General features: G+C 38.1%; 1 protein-coding gene across 7 annotated transcripts in view; it reads right to left on the bottom strand.

The window, feature by feature from the left end:
- The window catches only part of ELAVL2 (ELAV like RNA binding protein 2), a 71,325-nt gene that overhangs the window by 48,105 nt on the left and 3,123 nt on the right, over window positions 1–20,097 (bottom strand). The gene's annotated exons all lie outside the window — the stretch shown is intronic.

Below are 20,097 nucleotides of genomic sequence, written 5' to 3'. Positions count from 1 at the left end.
CCCTATTCCACAAAAACTTTTGTTCACATTACAGTTCTCTGAGCCCCTGCCAAATACACTCGTATCTGAAAATGAGCCTGATTAACTCAATCCAAGTGGCCTTTTCCCCCAAAACTGAACTTTCGGAACAAGTACTCTTTTCCTTCAGAGGGCCTTCCAGATTAAGGGCCAGGATTGGAATCGAAAGCAACCCCTCAAATCCCAGGAGGGTCTGTATTTCCTTGGCGCGAAGGAACCTTTAGAACCTTAGGTTAATACCCTGACATGAATACAGAACCACCCACCTAATGACCTCTCAAATATTCATTCACTATGAATCTAACAGGGTGTAGATAACCCCCAGCCGACAAAGAGCAGCACTCAAGATGACTGCCCCAGGGAAGGCTTATGATTTCTGAGATCTCTTTTACAAAGCTATAAAAACGTATGTACCTGAATGTTCCCCAACTCCCAGTTAAGCTGCTATTATGAGTGAAAGTGTTAATAACCACCCTAAGTGGGCGCAAAGTGTTAACAAACCTCACTTTGACATTTTGTGTAGCAATCACGAAGTTATACACGACTTCTGAATTCACACACATATCTAAGTCCTTTACATATAATATGGTAATACCAAGTCAAAAAATAAAGATGGGGAGGGAGGAAGGCCAGGTCATTTAAGGAGGAGACACTGGAGAGCACTGTATCATCAAGAAAAGAAAGTTTCAAATAAAGTAAAAGCACATATTTCACCTTCTTGTCTGCATCGCTGATAAAGTATCCTCCATACAGGTAACAAGGCTTCCATCTGGGGACAACTCTCCACTTTAGTTCATTTTATTTTAAAAAGACAGACCAGAATGAAATTACTGATATTTTTAGCAACAACAAAGGAAGTAAAATTCCAGAGGAATCCATTGTCCCCAATCTACACAAAGATTTAGGTATAAATAACATACGATTTTCCTTCTCTCTGTACAGGACATTTTGTTTAGTCTATATTTAATAAAGAAAGGCAGTTACATTTCCAAGACGATGTGAGGAGCAGGGTTTTTTTTCCTCCCCCTCAATTTAAAATAGTCACACAAAAGCACTGATTTTTATACTTAGGAGAAATCCCCAAACAGACCAATTGTGTTTTGGCAGGTTAGGGTATAAATGCTGACTATAAAGGAAACCTATTTAAATACTGCAGATACAGCTTCAAGGACCTCAAAAAAGCCCTCTCTGAAGCAGTAAAGAGGAAAGAATCCCAATGGAACAAAATCTATAGAGGAAGCTGAGCAGGACACAGTAAAAATGGTAAAGGCTGCAAGTCAGGTGGGAGCCATGGCTACCATTAAGTCGAAGAGGTGCCCTGACAAAAATAAATATCCGCTTTGTTTCTTACTAAGAGACAGTTATGTTACAGCAAACCACTCTGAGACCCCAGTGCAATTTCTCCACCAGTTAACAGATGGCATCTAAACAGAAATACAAAAGGGGCTAGCTCTTGCAATTGCCACATTCATATCACACAGAAGCATCTCTTCCACAATCACCTAGTTTAAAAGTTGAAAGAATTAGGTCCTGTAATCCTCTAAATTAAAAATTCACAAAAACACAAGGGCAAAAAAGCAAATGCTTAAAAGATTTGGCCTAGACAATCATTCAGCACACAAAGGTGATGCAGCACTGTCCACATCAGCATCACAGCAAAAGCACCATCACATGGAACTAGAGAGGTTCCATGACTGACTAAAAGTATATTACCACTGACTAAAAGTATATTAAAAATGAAATATTCAAATCATATAGTCCACAACTTAGTATACCTGACCACTGCTGCTAACTCCTGGATACATTAACCCTGTGAGACAGGAAAAACCTAAACACGAAAACAATCTTTTTAACTTATTACCATTTTATTGTCTCATATACCCACAAATCTACAAGCAGGGTGCAGGTAAAAAGTTTTATTCAAGAAGAGCATCTCAACTAATTCAACTTAGGAACTTTTAAAATGTTTTCTTTCATCTGCTATTACTAAAGTTACTGGACTACTTGCTTATTCTCATATCTGAGGTTCACTCTTGGGGAAAGTGCTGTGTTTTCATGGCACCAGATTAGTATTAAGGACCCTCTGGATGTGGGAAAGCAACTTCTACAGACAGAGCTTCTAGGTTTTAGGGGCCATATTACATAATTCTACAAACACATTTCAAGATTAGGGCAAAGACAAGTAACAGAAGAGCTCTCATTCACACTAATTCATCTTTCTGCCACCAAGCGTCCCTTAAAGAAAAGGGGTCAAGGAGTTTATGGCCTCCTGCTAAGTCTAAGACCTAGATCCATTAAATGATACCTCATCAGTGACAAAATCTACCTTGCTCTTGTCAAGTAAGTTTCACAAATAATTTCAGACCTGTGCATTCGAATCAGTCACATTAAAGAGCATCCTATTCAGGAGAATGCTATACAAAACACTAGGTATTTGACTACAAGTACATCAGTCAAAGATTTCACTAAACACTAGTCTTTAGTTCATCCTAGTATGCAATAACCTTTAGTGTCGAGGAGTTTTCCTATTTTGTTGCTGACAATTTCTTACTTGCTATTTTATAAAGCAACAGAACACTAAATAGTTATATATTACAAACTAATCTCCTTTCTTTGGGGAAAAACTTGAAAACCTTATGTATGCTGCCAGATCACTTACTAGTTAAGTCCTATTCCCAAATATAATATAATGCTTATTCTACTTCTCTTAAAAAACACTAACATGATTAAGGTATTCCATATATACCTAAATTACCAATCTTACTTTCCCCGAGGAAGAATATTTCCTAGCAAGAAACCACACATATATATACTCTGAATTGCATTTCGTTAACCCAAAAGCCTTCTATACTTTATTTGGGTTCTTGATCCTCTGCTCTTCCCTAAAAAACATACACCTAAAACTAAAGGAAGTAAAACTTGTATTATGGTTTAAAAAGTTTTATCATCTTACAGTTTTGACTTGTGTATGTGTAAAAACCTCAGACATCTCTGAGATTTAGTTAAGATTCAGATAAAGATTGACTGGTTCTAAACAGCATTCTTTTGAAGCAAGGAAGAGGGGCAAATTATTTTTCATAAGCCTCCAGAATATGAAAGATTACATTAAACATATAATTTAAAAATTCAATTAAGTATTCTATGCTACTTGGCCATCTTAATTATAGTCTTTCCACTCTTAAAACATGGGAATTAACCCATAATTTCTTCTCTTTCCTAGCAATTCAAGACTTCTGGTTGAATATCCAGGAAAAGAAAACCCTAAAGGTTAACCATAGTGATAACTATATTAGTTACCAAATTTCGTCAAATAATTGTCCTTGGTCAAATTTTAAATCTTACCATAAGATATAATTACTTCCCAATCTTGACTGCTGCCTAAGCCTTTGATTCCATCATTCCTTACAAAGCTAAGGTGTTCCTTCATTTTAATTTTCTATCACTTTCATCTTGGATAAAAAAAAAAAGTGAAGCAAAATTTCTATGGAAATTCAAATCAAGTGACCAGGAGCTAAGTGAGATTTTTACAATCTCCACAGGATTTTGTTTTCTGAATGCAGAATCTACAGCCTAATTAAGGTGTTATTCAAAGATTTTCTGTATCATTTCCTAAAACCTGGTAATATGTTGGCCAGGCCATCCTTCTTCCCACCTCCATGCTGTGTTTTTACTTAAAGTTACTTGAACAGAAATCCCATTCTAATCCTCTAAAGCTTACATAAATCTCTTAACAGGCTGCATGGTAAGAACATAAAATTGATCGTATTTCAAACAAAGTTAAGATTCTGCATCAATGATTAGAAATAAAAATACTAAAAATAAAGATAAAACTAGAATTTGATCTTTTCGAAGAGAACTGAAGACTGTTCAAAAAAATTGATACTGATGATGTATACCACTGACTCTATGGAACACAGAAATTTAACGCCTCTAAGCATACCTATGTCCCCACATGGCTAGAAACCAAGGGGTTTTAATTAAACGATGACTAAGTAAGCAGAGGGAATAAACGAAGGTTAATCACAAGCAAACTTGTTTTTCTACAAGGTATATGCCTCTCATCAGCTACTATAAACAGCAGGAGCCACCAAATATTACTGACCTCTGAAGATTAACCAGCTGAGTGACCACAGAGAATGCCATTACTAATGGTGATCTCACTCAAGGAGGAAAGTAGTGACCACAGAACATAATGAAATGGGGGAGAAGTCACAAGATGTTATTTAGGACAGAATATCAATTATCTTCATTGCATCTACGACTTTTGCATAATTATATCAGAACTTCGGTTTCCTCCACCAATGACAATGTGAATCAAATATGAGTCAACTCTTTGAAAGATAGAGCCAAGTGACTTTATAAAATACACATACGTATATACCTGGCAAAACAGAGACAGACATCTTTACCAATAGCTTTTGTTTTCCTCAAAGCTAAAAGTCTCAGGGCAAGTAAGCGGTCAGCTTGGGCAGTTCATCTATTATAGCTATGACAAATTTAACAGGTTCAAGGGAGGGAAAACTGTGACCCTACAGACACTGGGAAAATGGTCAGGATGCGAACCCTGGAGGGTTACTGGCAATAAAGAGTACCATACAAAAAGGGGTAATTGTTTTGTTAGAAGTGAAAGATAGTCCTTAAACAACAACCCTCAGACTCCATCAGAGGTAAAAGCTGTTCCAAACAAACCAAAATAAAAATAAAAATCACAACACCTTTATCCCTACGAAGCAGTAATATGTCTGAGTATCTGATGACGCTAGACTGCAGCTTAACTTCTTCCACATCATAGGTGCTTTAGAGAACCTAGTTGAACACACATGGTATGTTAAAGAACTAAAAATTCACGTTAGAATGATACAGGTTTGAAAGGTATCCAACTAACTGGAAATATGACCTGAGCCAAAAAAGGGTTCAATCTCCCATTTCGATTCAAATAACTTCCTAATGGAAAACTTTCTGGTCTAAACAAGATGTTATCTAGAAAGTGAGGCCTGGAACCTGCACCTTCTTTGACAGCCCTGTGTGGAAAGACGGTGAGTTCAAAACAGGGACTTCTAAGCAATTTCAAAAGTTACTTTCTTATGGGTCAATGTGATGTCAACCAAAAAAAAAAAAAAAAATCAGTAAGCTTACTTTTGGGTGTGTAGACAAGTAAACTCTGACACACAGAGACAGAAATGTGAATTAAGCAAGAATCGTTTCACTAGAGTTTTATGTTACAAGTAACATAAACTGACTCTAGCTAACTAGCAAAAGGGAATTTATTGGAAGAGGCACAGAAATTTTCAGAATCAATAGGGGTTGGGAACCAGGCTCCAGTGGGCTAAGTAGTGAAAAAAACAGCCATCATTTCAGATCTAAAACACACAGTCTGATGAGATGGGTCACCATCACCATCTCATCCTTCCATCACTTCCTTGAGGTCTTGTGAGAAAATACTTAATTGATTTTGCTTGGGTCCCATACTGGCCCCTTGTCTATACTAAGGCAAGGACAGAGAGAACCTGTCTCTTGGCTTCTGGAACTATACTCCCACCAACTGTACACCAGGAAAGAGAATATCTCAATATGGAATGGTCTTATGAAATCAGAGAGACAATCTTCTCTTGCATCCATGAAGGGTCTTACAAATTTCTCCATACAAACTGAAAAGAAATACCTCTCTTATTTCTGATCAAATAAAAGACTGCTTCAAAGATTGACCATAAAATGGAATAATCAACAAATCACTAGTGGACCAGACCATCCCCTGCATATAGAAAGCATTGCTTCTAACTCCTAGCTCAAAAACAAAAGAAAGTCACCAGTTTAGAACATTCTGCATCTCCCTCTGCAAACTATGACCAGTTCCCTCCACCTCTACCACACCTTAAAACTAAGGTGCAAAAAATGTAAGAAATTACATTATCAGAGTTATGTTGTGACTCAGGATCTCTTTAACAGATAGTCACTACCCTGAATCAAGTACCCAACACTGGCTGATATTCTCCAGCATGCCAAGATTCTTAGTTCGACAAAGGCTGATAACCTGAGTCACTTTCACCACTAATACCGGTCAAGAACTTACAGCTCCAGAGGAACATCTTCCCTATCCCAATAAGAGGTCTTTGGTAGCTCGCCACAAAGAACGCAGCGCGGAGAAGTCTGCATGAAGCCTGAATTAAGACCTTAAACTATAAAAAGTATTAACTTTTTTTTATTATTTTATTAAAGCCTCCACCGGGGGAGCCTTTCTGCTAAGTCTCAACTCATGGAATTGCTCTTTAAGTTGTCAATAGCCAGCACTGAAAATAAATACAGTCACTAAGCGTGGAATGATGTTCCTGTAGCCAGCAGGCATCTGGCAGATGCCAACAGAGAAGGCAGGAGGTGAAGATATGCGACCGAAAATTTTAAAGGAAGACTGCTCTACTCAGTAGCATAGAATCTGAAATAATGTAAAGGCAGAAACGGGCCACCACCTGCCTCTAAATTCAACCTACATCAGCATCTGTCTCCCAAAGTTGCTGCAGGAAGATGCTTAAGGCTTTCTTTACTACAGTAATTGTTCCTGTGGTCTAAAAAGGAATGTCCCTGGCTGGGTTTTTTTTTTTTTTGGTTGGTTGGTTAATGGTTTTTTTGGTTTTTTTTTTTTAGGGGAGGTGGGATTGGGTGGGGTGGGGTGGGTAGAAGGAGTGCTGGGGAAGAAAGAAAAATGGAAGGAAAAGCTAAAACTATAGAAGGGAATTTCTATTTTTCCCTCTTTGGCTCCTTCTACTGAGCAACAGCTTTCTGCCAAGATTTCCTTCAGGTTCTCAGTGGAGGAAAGGATGAGATAAAGAGAAGAAGTGAGATAAAGAGAAAGAAGTCTGGAGCCATCGCCCTGTGTCCCAGGACACCCCACAGGCGGTCATCCCTGGACGCTGTGACTCTCTGGGAGAAGAGGAAGTAGAAAAAAAGTGTGAAGGCAGAGAAAACTGCTGGAGAGCAAAGCTGCTTTAGTTCTTTTCTGAATTTACCATGTGTGCCACTGCCTCTTCTTCCAGGTGGCCTGCCGTTATGCCATGGAGATGGCAGGCAACTTCCAAAAGAAGAAAACAAGCCTGAACCAGGCTGGACCACTGCAAAGGGACAAGATGAAATCCCTGCAAGTAGTGAGCAATCTGATTAAATACTGCACAAATTCACTGTTTTACCTGGATTTTCCTTTTATGGGAAACTGGCAAGAACTAAGTTTGAAAACAAAGAAATTATTTCAAAGGGAGGGGTTGATTCCTAAAGGCAAGTTGAAATGAAAGGAAATAAAATACACAGAAAAAGCCCATGGTCCAAAGAAAGAAATTTAGTATCTTGTTAAGAATCCGCCTGCCAATGCAGGGGACACGAGTTTGAGCACCGGTCCTGGAAGATCCCACATGCCGCGGAGCAACCGAGCCCATGTGCCACAACTACTGAGCTGCAACCACTGAAGCCCATGCACCCTAGAGCCCGTGCTCCGCAACAAGAGAAGCCACCGCAATGAGAAGGCCACGCACTGCAACGAAGAGTAGCTCCTGCTCGCCACAAGTGGAGAGAGCCCACACGCAGCAACGAAGACCCAACAGAGCCAAAAGTAAGTAAATAAAATAAATAAATTTATAAAAAAATAAGAAAGTACTTTGGTATAACAAATACTGTACAATTTCACTTTTTACTTATATGAGGTACCCAGAATAGGCAAATTCACAGAGATAACAAGTACAATGGTGGTTGCCGATGGCTGGGGGAAACAGGGTGGGGAGTTACTGTTTAATGGGTACAGAGTTTCTGTTTGGCATGATGAGCTGGTTCTACAAATAGTGGTGATAGCTGCACAACACTGTGAATACACTTGATGTCATGGACCTATACACTTAAAACGGTTCAAATGGTAAACTTTATGTTATATATATATTTTACCACAATTAATTTTTTTTTTAATTTGTCATGAATCAGTGTGATGTTATTTATGTGCCAGTAGCTTTAATTCTAGGAGTGGTCATCTAACACACTATCCTGAATGCACACGCAGCCCAGGAATAATTAACTAGCAAAACACAAGTAAGGACCAACCTCCAAAAGTGACTAGTTAACAAGACTATCTACTATCCATATCTAAATCAACAACCATTTCTCTGCTAATTAGTATAATGAATGTCAAAATGGGTTTTTGTTCCTTAAGCTACTTATTGTTAATTAGTGTAATGAGAGTTAGAAATGGGGTCTCATTGGTAAAATCAAAGGTATTCAAGATATGCAGATGTGCTAAAGTAGTTTACAAACACTACCCACCCCTGTATAAACAGGACACAAGAATCCAAGATGGCTTTAACTTGTACCCTTATGGATAGGACCCCTAAATATGAAATGGTCCTGGGTTCAGCCTTTGTTTAGAAGGATTTCCTTTTGCACATGCAAACAGAGGGCACAGATCCCCACCTCTGGAATGCTGTCAGCCTCAAGTGAACATTTCATAGAAGGTGTGTTCGAAGCACCTAAAAAAGAACAGAGAACTGGGACTTCATTAAGCTTGCAAAGTAACTATATCAGTCACTTAGGGCCAGCTTGCTAGATGTCTGTACATGTGGCAGAATTTGGTCTTGAGAAACAGCTAAGCCTCACTCCTCCCTCTTTGATGTTTACTTTCACCTACCCAAAATCACCTAAGAACTGTATACACTAAATTAAGTTCATTTGCAATATCTCACCACCACCACCCTCAAAAAAAGGCGAGAGGGACTCTAAAACTCTGCTGTCCAGCTCTAGAAACCAGGAAAGAATATTAGATGCCCTCCTTACATGATGGCTATGTCCACATAATGTTGTTTTCCATAAACACTTAGAGAACTAAAATTTCAAAAAAAATCAATGAACCTAAGCTCAGAAGATTCCACATTCTGATTTTTAATAGCTCATTAGGTCTGTTTTTAATGTTCCCAAATATGAAATTGGGGGATATAATGCAGTGAACAACCTTATCATGCCTTTTTGGAAAGGCTTCCAATTTCCAGCACTTACAAAAGGAAATGTATTGATAAAAAAACACAGTAACAAATCAGTATTGACAATTCTGTATTTTAACCTGATTACAACATGAATGGAGGGAATCTACCCCTGAAATAAAGGCCCAGAAATACCAAGAATATAAGGGTCTAAAAACAACCCTGGTTAAATATCTTGAGGTTAAGTGTTAGATCCCAAATCATTCTGCTTGAAAAGGTAATATGCTGTCTGCACCATCCATGTCAGAATCCCTAAGCACTATGCTTGAGAAGAACTAACTTTGCAGTTATGTTCACAAGAGAAAAGTCACAGAATTCTAGGGCTAGATACGATTTCAGATCATTTAGGAAAGTGCTTTTATTTTATAGAAGAGATATCAATTGATCTGACACACCATAACCAGCCTATTTAGATACATTTTAAAGTGGACTAAAAGCAACTATAATTCATTTTAGTGGTATGAAAAAAGCTCTCAGAGACAAGTATCAAGGTTAGGAAGGATTCAGAACATAGTATCTTGGAGGCCAGTGTTAATGACCCAGTGACTCCTTAAGACTGGATTTAAAGCTCAAAACGTGAAGAAATAAAGTTGCTCCCTCAGGCTCCAGTGACCTTGAATACAATGAAATGATTCTGGCTTACCTGTTTACATGCAGATATGTCTCCTTTAAACCTTACTTTAAAGGGAGAATCTGACTTTCTCAGGATAAATCCCAAAGGTCAAACAGGTTGTGAAGAGTCAAGGGCATCACCACATCTACTCTACAAGGTAACATAACCAGATCTATTGCCTCAAATGAAAAAAATGCAAATTCTAGATGAGTTGGAGTGGGGATTGGGGATGGATACAAGACTTGTGAGCCATATACACTCCCCCTTCAAAATCAAAGCATTATGTAGAAAACAGAGTTCCAACAAAAAGTACAATGATGAGAAAAGAACTCATTAAGAGCTAAAAATAAACTCTAATTCACAATATGCATAAGGATTTAACAAAAAAAGGAAAACAAGATGTAAAATTGCATCTGCTAAGTTAACCATGCCCTCATGGAAATCACCAACCCCCCCTACACAAACTAGAATCTGTAAAATCTGTGATGACTGAATAAAGCAATGCTTTAAATGCTTTCAATGAATATTTCAACAGAAAGAAAACAAAGGGGCAGCAATTTTTTTTCTAAGTCCTCTGATCTGCTAACACTACAGGAATACTGGGCTTCTTAATATCCACACACACACATCTCTATTTCTCTACTTGAAAACCTTACTTTATGAAATTAGAATATTTAGTACTGGTATTTACAATTTATATTAAAGGGGTATTAATCTTAAGGAAGAAGCTGTCAGTAACAGTGAAAACAAGCCTCAGTTAGTTTTCATCTATCTGATACCTCATGGCTCTATTTAACCACTTGCGGACCTTCCAGATCAATAACACTCCACTGGGGAAGCTTGGCTTAGAGTACGTTCATATTTTAAGTCAAGCTAATTCATTCTGAATAACATTCACACAATACCACACAGAGCAATAACTCCATACTCCAGTGCTCTAGTTCAGAGAAGCTGGTGTAATATCATTAATCATCTTTCTGGGCTCACAAGTCCTGCCTTGTATTTCCTAGTCCCACTTTGTCCCACTCCTAGAAAATCAATTTTATTCGTCAAATCACCTAGAAAGCAAAGAACAGGAAATTAGCTTTGCAAACTTCCCACATCATGAGAAAATCTAAGAATTCTAAGACAACAGATTTATTTGGAGATGTTTTTCAAAAATCAGTTTACCCAAAGAAAAAAACATCTACAACTGTCTTCTAACCAAATGAATATTAACTGGTAAGAAGGGACTGGGGACACAGAGAGTACCCCAACATGCTAGGCACTTTATGGAAGAAACTCAAGTTGGGAGTCAAATAGTTCATCTAAAGCAAGTGCCTAGGCTGGGATTTAAACTTAAGTGTAACGCGTTCTTTCTAGGCTAAAACCTCTAAACGTAGTGCTCATGAGCCCACCTCCCTAGCAGGGGAGTTGAAGACAGCAGGCATTTTGTTTCAATGTTAATCCCAAGAACTTGATGCCAAGCTAAGCTAATAACATAATAACAACCCTAGTGTACACAGGGGTTTGGTAAATACTATTACCACCCCTGCGTTCAAAGTCCATTTCACATGGAAAGATGGGAAGAAACGCTTATCAACGCAGTTTAAACTGAATATTGCTTTCTTCTTCTTCTTAAATGGTCAGACAGTCTCCTGGGCCGCAAGAGGTACAGATGGTTGTCTCCCCTCCTCCCACTCAGCCCCACCCAGAGGCTCTAGGCTTCAGGGAACCCTGTGTAACTTTTGCTCTTTGGATTCCAAAGAAATGTACTTCTTCAGCACAGGCACAGCACACTAGAAGTGGATGACAGTCTGATCTGAAAGACAGAAAAGCCCTCCTCGTTCTTCTGGTTGAACACACTTACCCTGTGCTCTGGCTCAGGGTAGGGCTGGGCCAGCCAAGGGAGGCTATGTCTAAGACCCTCTGGGATGGGCAGGGGTCCTCCAACAGGGAGGACGGCAGGTCTTAGACCGTGGCCTCTGCCATCACCCCTCAATTACCTATGGTGATGTATGATGTAAGAGACTACTGAGTAGTTAGATCACAAGAAATATAGTTTTAAATGAGGCTCCATTTCTTCACAACACTTGGAAGAGCTGCCAATGCTGCTTTACAGCTTGAAGTCTCTCAAAAAATGTATGACAGATACCATAACCAACAAAAGGGATATCCAATGATGTCAAAAACTGACATTCTGATACTTTAAGAAGCAAAACCAGATACATTAAGAAGTAAAACATGCTAGGGAATTCCCTGGCAGTCCAGTGATTAGGACTTGATGCTTTCACTGCCACGGCCCAGGTTCAATCACTGAGTCAGGGAACTAAGATCCCGCAAGCTGTGTGGCACGGCCAAAAAATAAGTAATTAATTAAATGTTAAAAAAAGAAGTAAATCATGCTAAATGAGTCACTGCATAGGCCTGACAGATCAAAAGACACTCACAAGTAAAATGACAGAAAATATTTTTTAAAGTTAGTGTTTTTAGCTGGAAAGGACACTCTGATGGTTTCCCCAGCTCTCAAAATTCAGTAGCAGCAGTGGACTTGAAAGTCAAGTAACTTAGAACAAGCTCAAAAGAAGGTGGCAAATTCTGAAGCACAGCTTTAGTTTCAACAATCAACTATTCTGTTCAAGTAATACTTAAAAGGAAATGTTCCAATAGGTGCAAAAGAAAAACACTTTGCTCTACTCATAATTTAGAAAGTTAAGAAAGCAAAGGCTGGTGCTAAGGTAGTGTAACAGATAAGGCAGTAAAATAGAGTAAAATCCACCAAAAGAAAAGCAGATTGATAAATCAATTGCATACCTGAGAAACAGAATTTTAGCATTCAATAGATTTTAAAAAGAAGAAGGATTCCTGGATCAGAATTTGTTCTTTATGTTCTTCCATTTAGTTCATCTTTTTCTCATCTACATTTTTCCATCATTATGATGACAGCCACTAAGTAATAAATTGAAAATGGTTTCTATTCTATACCACCTGATGTATAGACATATGTATGTACGTATACTTTTTCTGATGTAAAAGTAAACAAAAACTAGAAGAAACTGTGGAAAGGTCTGGAATAGCGAAGAGCACACACGCATTCATATCTTGCTAAATTTCAAGGGGTGAATCCTTACAAAAGAACTTCAACTGTATTCTGTTTTCTATGAATTTGCATACATTAACAATGTTTTGTATCAAACTAATGACGCAGTAAGGTCAAGGGCACTAAAACACTATGTTCCTAACCTATTGGCAAAATGTCCCAGTGACAAGGGCCAAGAAAGCACAGAATCAAAACTCCTAAACTTCATTTAACCAACAGGTTCAACCTCATTTTCACAGTAAATAGTCTTCAGAAGCTGCTGGAGAACTGTGCAACCTGCTCTTGAGAGTTACAATACTTTTCTTCATTTCCTTCTAGTGGAATAAAACAAATTAATACAAAGATCACCATCAAGAAATCAGAGAAACAAAAATCCAGATGATTTACAAATTAATCAGGAACAGTTCTCTTTCAAACTTTTCCATATCCTCACAATAGATGTTTTTCTTCCCAGAAACTAGTCATTTAAGGTTTCATTACCACAGGCTATCAGAAGAAGAAACTCTTCTAAGTCTGCTGAGAGTTAAACTTATTTCATGGTGAAGAGAGTCAGAATATGCCTTGCCACCCCTCAAATATGCCAGTTATAAGCATAAGGAATATTTTGAGTTAAAGGCAATTAAGAATCAACAGATGCAGGAAGAGTACTCTTCTCTGCCCTACTCTTTTCTGCCTAAAAGCAGGTTATAAATTTCCCTTGTGAAGGTGTTCCCCTCTCCTATACCAGGAAGAGGAGAGCAACTCTTACCACTGGGGATGGAGAGTCAGCACCAAGATGAATCTGCATAGATAAACCTTGCTAAAATAGCTCTCATCTTCCATTAGTTCCCCCTATATATTTTCTTGGTCACTCCCCTACAATTTACCCACCCTCAGAACCCAAACCCCCTTTGCTTTGTTAAAATGGTATGTAAGCCTCAGAGTCTAACAACTTCTTTGCTTCACTTTTTTTCTGTGAACTCCAATGCATGTGAAATATTACTAAAAACTGAATTGCCTCTTCTCCTGTTAATCCCTTTTTCCCCCAGTTTCACTGAGATACAATGGACATATAACATTGTATAACCTATCTTTTGTTAGGTTCAGTAATTGGGGGCTTGCAAATTAAACTAAGAGGGTGGAGGAAAGCTTTTCCTCCCTGACGATGATTTTTTTAAAAAAAGAAAAAAAAAAACGTACTTGGTTTCTTAAATCATATAAATTTCTAATTTCATCATCCTGAAATCCTTCATCTAAATTAATCAAGACTGACACTTTGAAAATTGTTCTATAAAACACCCAAGTTAGGTCTGAGTGGAGAAAAATAAACCTGAAAGAATAAATTTTAAAGTTTTTCCCTGAAACTTTATAAAAACCAGTAACATCAAGTAGTAACATCAAATTTTTGAAATGACTGATTAGTCATGACGTATGGAAGAAACAAGAGTACATGGAAAAATAATGTGGTTTAAAGATATATTGATAAATAGACAAATAGTTTCTTCAATACCACAAAAAAGTAAATTTCATCTCATATTATATAAATTTCATTTTATACAAATTTAGCCACTAATATCTAAAGACAGCCATATTCAAATGTATATTCCACAGTTAATACACTAGGCATCACGGCATTTACCCTGCGCTGCCAAGTTATCTTGTTTTGTGAATACCTGGGCATACACCCAGCCTTTCTGCCAAATTTCTAATTAAATAGCACCCAAAGTCAGCAAAATGAGGTGTTTATTAAGCTACCACCACCCACCTACCCACTCACCCAACCGCCCAGATCTTTTCAAGTACCTGTCTGCAAGAATCAGAATTCTTAATCTCTTGATACTATGGATGCCTACAACTAAGAGCTGACCTTAAGACTGTAACTGATGCACACAACCACATTTTCAAATTAGTGTTCATCACAGCCTTGGGCTCACTGTGATTGACTGACTTCATCACAGTAAATAAATGCTATTAAATTTGAAGGTATGCATTAGACTTATAAAATACCACTTATCTGTTTCAATCCTGAGGAGCTAAGAGTATATTTGTTAAAAAGAGGAGGGGAAAATATCGTGTCATCAAAATAAAGTTTGAAAATCACATTATCCTCATAAAATAAACCAGCATTAAAACTAACTTTGAAGTTCTCAGGAAGCAACAGGGACATAAGTTAAGAACCCTCACATTTTATATGAGATTTTTTACCCCATGGGCCCTCAGGAAGGGGGGAAAAAAAAAAAAAGAGGTCTGTGTTACCATCCAAGGCACTGCCTGTCCACAGATAAGCTACATCTGCAAAGCCCCTCCCCTCCTCTGGGCCCCTGTAATTTGTATTTTTATATGTTTGTTTTGGCCTTTGTTTTTCCATTTTGTCTGAAAGCTTCTAATTGGCAGCTTATGGAGTCAGCATAGGGCGCACCTCAAGCAATTCCTAGGCTAAGAATGAAGCTATCACATCAAAACTAAAAAGAGCAACACTCAATACCTGAGGTCTTCAACTATAATTCTCTTATCTCCTCTTTTTGAAGGAAAATTAACAGCTACAGAACAAGCTATCCTGGAGTCGTGAAAACTAATTACACACTTACAGACACGTATGTGCATACGCACATACCTACATACGCACACACTCTTTTAAGGACAGGTCAGGCATTCAGTAAAGACACAGCCCAGTGACTTTTACATTCAACGTTTCTAGTCCTGACCCCCAGGAGATCAAAAGCTGGGGAGGGAACAGCATCTGAAACTTAGTTTGCCATACAATTAGGCACTGCAGTTACACCCAGCTGTCCCACCCACCTCCAGCCAGAATTCAGATAAACCTGGAAATCCCTGGTTCTATCTCCCTGCAAAATATTCAGGAAAAGAAGTCAGTAACTCCCAGGTAATTGGCACATTCCAGGCCCTACCTACAGAGACTGATTCCACAGGTAGATCTGGGCAGGGCCCAGGAACTTGCATTTCGGACAGTCATCCCAAGCGATTCCAATGCAGGTACTCTACTGACCATAAAGACTATGATTCCCCAAACTGCTCACTTGCCCATCAAATCACCTAGGGAGCTTTCCTGCCAACAGATTCCCAGGGCCTCTGAAATCTTTATTATTTTTTTTTTTAAGAAGATGTTGGGGGTAGGAGTTTATTAATTTATTTATGTTTTTATTTTTGCTGTGTTGGGTCTTCGTTTCTGTGCGAGGGCTTTCTCTAGTTGTGGCAAGTGGGGGCCACTCTTCATTGCGGTGTGCGGGCCTCTCACTATCGTGGCCTCTCTTGTTGCGGAGCACAGGCTCCAGATGCGCAGGCTCAGTAGTTGTGGCTCACGGGCCCAGTTGCTCCGCGGCATGTGGGATCCTCCCAGACCAGGGCTCGAACCCGTGTCCCCTGCACTAGCAGGCAGATTCTCAACCACTGCGCCACCAGGGAAGCCCTGAAACCTTTATTATTTAAAACTCCCTCAGGTAAGGGTGTGCAGCCAGACTTGGGAACCACAGGGCTAGACTATCTGAATTGACAACCATAGATTTAAAGTTTCTAGAGAAGCATGGATGCTCTCATTAGTTTTATGTATCTCTCACTCCTTGACCCTCAAAAATCTTCCACTCTCCTCCTGTGGGAGACTCACCACTCACCAGAAGATGCCCCTTCGTGACCCCTGTACAAGTTATACGTCTCACTAGAAATTCATCAGCTGGTCCTGTGCTTAGCTTTTAAAGAGTGAGTTCTGGCCCTCCAACAAAGGCAAGGAGGAAACATGCTAGGGAAGAAGGAGAAAACCAGAATTAGGGTCCCTGCTCTGCCATTTAATAGATGTGTAGTCTTGGAATCAACATGTCAACAAAGCTGGGCCTCTCCTCACCTGTCAGCGAGGGGGTTGGCTAAGGTCACCTCAAGGGTTTTTCTGACTCTCAACGCTCTATTATTCATTCCCTGCTTCATAAAATCCATTTCACTCCTGCAGCATCAGCAGGTGTCAAGGACTCTGAAGTGCATTTGAGAACTCAAAGGGACAGACCGACATCAGCTAAGCTGTACAAACAGCATTAGCTTCTCATAATTAATGCCTATAGATAGGAAACAGGGTGAAGCATAAAGCTGGCATAAGCCCAAAGCAAGCCTGATGAACAACATAATAAATAGAATTTCGACTAGAGAGAAGATAATTGTATTTGAAACTGAACACATTTCTTAATGTATTTCCCTAATCCTCATTCTATCAAAATAGTGACATTAATTTGCTAACAATGACACAATCTAAAAATGATATACTCTCTTTTAGGACTTAGGAAAGAGGTACATACTTTCCTAACTAGGTATTTTGTGCCTGAAATACAGTTTCTTAGTTTTAGCACTATGTAAGTAAGGAAAGACTTAAGAAAAGTGAAAAGGAGGGATTTAAATTTTCTTCCCACAGAGTGATCCCAGTCTTCTTACAACCCAATCAATTAATGCTCCCGCTCCTACAAAATCAGATACCAGGAGCTGCCCTGGTAGCTCCCCAGGAGGTAGAATAAGTTGGATAATTAGAGAGGGACTGAGAAACTCTGCCCTGTGCCTAAAAACATATACTGAAAAACTGCTCAAGATGACTAATGCTAAATGCCACAGGGCAGGGTCCAAATCCCCACAGATTCTTTCAAAACCTTTTTAGAGATATGTTAATAGTAGCTTCTTCAGAAGACATGCCCACTTTGCCAAGTGCAACAATTCAAAACCCAGTTTTAGAAATCTATGTACTATACTATTTTGTTCAATACAAGTACTTAGTAAGAAACTCAGAATAACAAAAAAAAAAAAATCTAAGGTAATTTTATGTTTGAAGCTAAACAATTCAGACCCGTCTAAATACTGATTTAACATATACCAAGAATAAGACATTAGTGGGCCAAATCAAAACAGGGTTACTAGAAGAGGTCCTTAGTATTCCGATGTGCCTACTCAACTTTTTAATTTATAGTTCATTATCATGGATGTTCATTTTATGAAACATGCTCATATTTTATTGATGTGAACAGGTTTTATGGAAGAATTACAGATTTTCTGATAACCAGTTAACAAATGACTTCCAAAGCAACACGTTCGATGGAAATCTAGTGTCAAGGAGGTATTTCCACACACCCCCCGCCATGAGTTCTGTGATTAAATAAGACTGGGGAACTGTAAATCGAACTGGTTTCTTTACTGCAGGATTTTAATAGTTTTTATCATGTTAATGATCTGCAATATGGTTCTTAAAAACTACAGAGTACAGATTTTTCTCAAACTTGTCTGTCAGTGCAACAGTTATTTTGAAGAATATTTATGACTAAATCATGGAACTACGCTTAGAAAAAACACCTTTTGACCTTGGTGCTCACTGTTCATTTTCTTGGGTACTCAGCTTATGAGAGATTTTAAACAGAAATTTCACTATGGTGGAAACCTCCATTATCCAGCTCTCCCTGAAAAGGCAATGGGGTGAGGGAGTGAAAGAAATGGACAACAAATGTTAACACACTTTGCCAGTATCTAAGTATCTAACCAGGTACTCTTTCAGATTACCCATGTGCTGTGGTTCTATTACTACCATCCTCCACGCAAAGCCAGAGAAGCAAAGGGTCTGAAGATACAGAAGTCAAATTTATCCAATTTTGCCACATAATAGCTCTAGTAAAAGGTTTACAGAAGAGTAAGATAATTCAAGACTGACCAGAGGTAAGAGATGAAAATCTGTGCAATGTTTCCTGTGGGAAATGCCTAATACAAAGGATGTATGATTGGTTTACTGTTTTCATCTACCATAACAAAAAATGTGACCTTTATGCCTAGTTCAAGCAACATTTTTTTAAATAATAAGAATAACTACTAAGCAATCAAACCAGAAATCTCATCATTTATGTCAAAATCTTCAAACCATTTATCACATTTATGTTGAAGAGACTGCAAAATTCACATATAAAAGGATGCTGTTTTGCTAAAAACATAAAATAAAATTCAGTACCAGGACAGACACATGTAATAAAAAGCCTTTGTTCTCTACTTTTCCCAACTTTTCAAAAACTGTTTCTTTAATAAATTTCACGTATAAATTTTACATATGCTGCTCACACTGATTTTGGAAAAAGAAATGGAAAAATCTCATCCATTCAAATATCAATATTCAAAAACAAAAAAGAAACCTTCCTGATAATCATGGTGAACATCTAAGTAACATAATTAGTTACAATATAATTATGTATGGATTGATGACAACCAGGTTTTACTTAGTTTTTACTTGGTTTACTTGATTTTAATGAATAAATTCTCTCTGTGAACCTCAATCTGTATCTCAAGTAAATACGACTATGAGGCCAAGCCCAGGTGACAGCTCTAAGTCACCCTGGAGACAATAAGCCCTGTTGTCTTGATAAAAGAACAGCTAAAGGTACCATCTCAGAAAAAGTCAGAATTGGCCTCAGAAATTAGCTAGGGGCCCCTTCCTCTGCCTTCTACCTCATTATACCAAGGGAAACCTAAAGCTGAAGCCAAGGGTTGACGTGACCAACATCATATGACCAGTCAAAGTTCAGACTCCTCGTCCAACTCCTAAAACTGCCTTTAAGTATCCTTTCCTCATTTCAAATATTTAGCTTAATATTTTGGTTATAAGCCATTTAATACACACCATCACTCAAATTTAACAGTAACATGAAAAAGCTAGAGTCTGTCTACACTTCATTCGTTTTCAGTGTTTAAAAACAACTCCCGCAGGAAGCATTAACCCTTCTCTGCCAAGAACACTCTCCTTAATTAGGTTTTGCCTTATTCTAAAAATTTAGTCAAATCTTACAGAACACTAAGGAGATTTTCCACTACCCAATATTCAAAATATACCATCATTAAAGGCTAAATACTCATCTTTTCATTCTTATCTTTATAAGAGGAGCACTCATACACCACTTTTTCCAGAAGCTAAGATCTTACCAAACTCAAATTTTATCAGTACAAATATTTACGTACTGACAATGTCAATATTACCATTTACTTGGCCATACAAATGGAGGACTATAGAGACTTAAGAAAAAGGACATTTTAAGAGGTTTTTTCCTCTCCTAAAAACCAATTCTCCTTGTATTTCATTGTTGAAACGCTAAATCATGTAAGCTCAAAGGTCTCAAAACTAAAGGTTAACATGATACTTGCTGCTCCAGACACACACACACCTTTAAAGCATTTTTCAAAGATGTTATTGTATAGTTCAGATTATAAAAAAGTCTAGTTCTTATATTATTTGATGCTTTAAAAGGAAAACTTAAAACTCTTTAAAACTAAGTTTCATACTGTTGATGTAGCCAGAAACAGAGAGAAAATCTAGATGTGTAAAACTCGAGCACTGAATCATTTACAAGCAGTAAACTTATTTTCCCATACCTTAAAACACAATCCTTTAC

This window comes from Neophocaena asiaeorientalis, unplaced genomic scaffold (genome assembly GCF_003031525.2).
Source record: "Neophocaena asiaeorientalis asiaeorientalis breed wild unplaced genomic scaffold, Neophocaena_asiaeorientalis_V1.1 scaffold434, whole genome shotgun sequence".
Lineage (NCBI taxonomy): Eukaryota > Metazoa > Chordata > Mammalia > Artiodactyla > Phocoenidae > Neophocaena > Neophocaena asiaeorientalis.
Note: the sequence above shows the minus strand (reverse complement) of the source record. Positions and strands in the feature narration are given on the sequence as shown.